This window comes from Geospiza fortis, unplaced genomic scaffold, assembly GCF_000277835.1.
Source record: "Geospiza fortis unplaced genomic scaffold, GeoFor_1.0 scaffold743, whole genome shotgun sequence".
NCBI classification, from domain to species: domain Eukaryota; kingdom Metazoa; phylum Chordata; class Aves; order Passeriformes; family Thraupidae; genus Geospiza; species Geospiza fortis.
Window position 1 is genome coordinate 15503 of NW_005055046.1, and position 792 is coordinate 16294.

General features: G+C 56.7%; 1 protein-coding gene across 1 annotated transcript in view; it reads left to right on the plus strand.

The window, feature by feature from the left end:
• The window catches only part of LOC102045441 (heterogeneous nuclear ribonucleoprotein L), a gene marked incomplete at its 3' end in the record, with an annotated part of 21659 nt that overhangs the window by 10766 nt on the left and 10101 nt on the right, over positions 1–792 (plus strand). The gene's annotated exons all lie outside the window — the stretch shown is intronic.

The window sequence follows — 792 nt, forward strand, 5'->3', positions numbered from 1 at the left end:
CTCCATCCTCATCCTCCTCTTCATCCTCAGCATCCCCCCCTTCATCCTCATCCTCCTCTTCATCCTCAGCATCCTCCCCTTCATCCTCAGCATCCTCATGCTCCCCTTCATCCTCATCCTCTCCATGCTCCTCTTCATTGTCCCTGTCCCTGCCCCTCGATGTCACTGAGGAGAACTTCTATGAGGTACGGGCAGCCTTCGGCCTCAGCATCATCCTCAGCATCCTCCCCTTCATCCTCCTCTTCATTCTCACCCTCCTCAGCATCATCCTCCCCTTCATCATCCCCATTCCTGTCCCTGCCCCTCGACGTCACCGAGGAGAACTACGAGGTACCCGTGGCCTTCGGCCTCGGCGTCATCCTCAGCATTCTCCCCTTCATCCTCAGCATCCTCCCCTTCATCCTCATCCTCCCCATGCTCCTCTTCATTGTCCCTGTCCCTGCTCCTCGACGTCACCGAGGAGAACTACGAGGTACCCGTGGCCTTCGGCCTCGGCGTCATCCTCATCTTCCTCCTCAGCCCCCTGTGAATTTTCTCCGTTTCGTTCCTTACGTCTCCTCTTCGTCCCCTTCGTCCTCATCCTCCTCGTCCTCTCCTTCTTCATCATCCTCATCCTCCCCTTCGTTTTTGTTCTTCTCCTCCCATCCTCATCCTCCTCCTCATCCTCCTCTTCATCCTCCCATCCTCCTCTTCGTCCTCATCAGCTTCCCCTTTGTCTTCCTCATTCTCCTCTTCATCCTCCTCTCCTTCCCAACCCCAAACCCTTCCCCACCCCCCAAATCCCCCCAAACC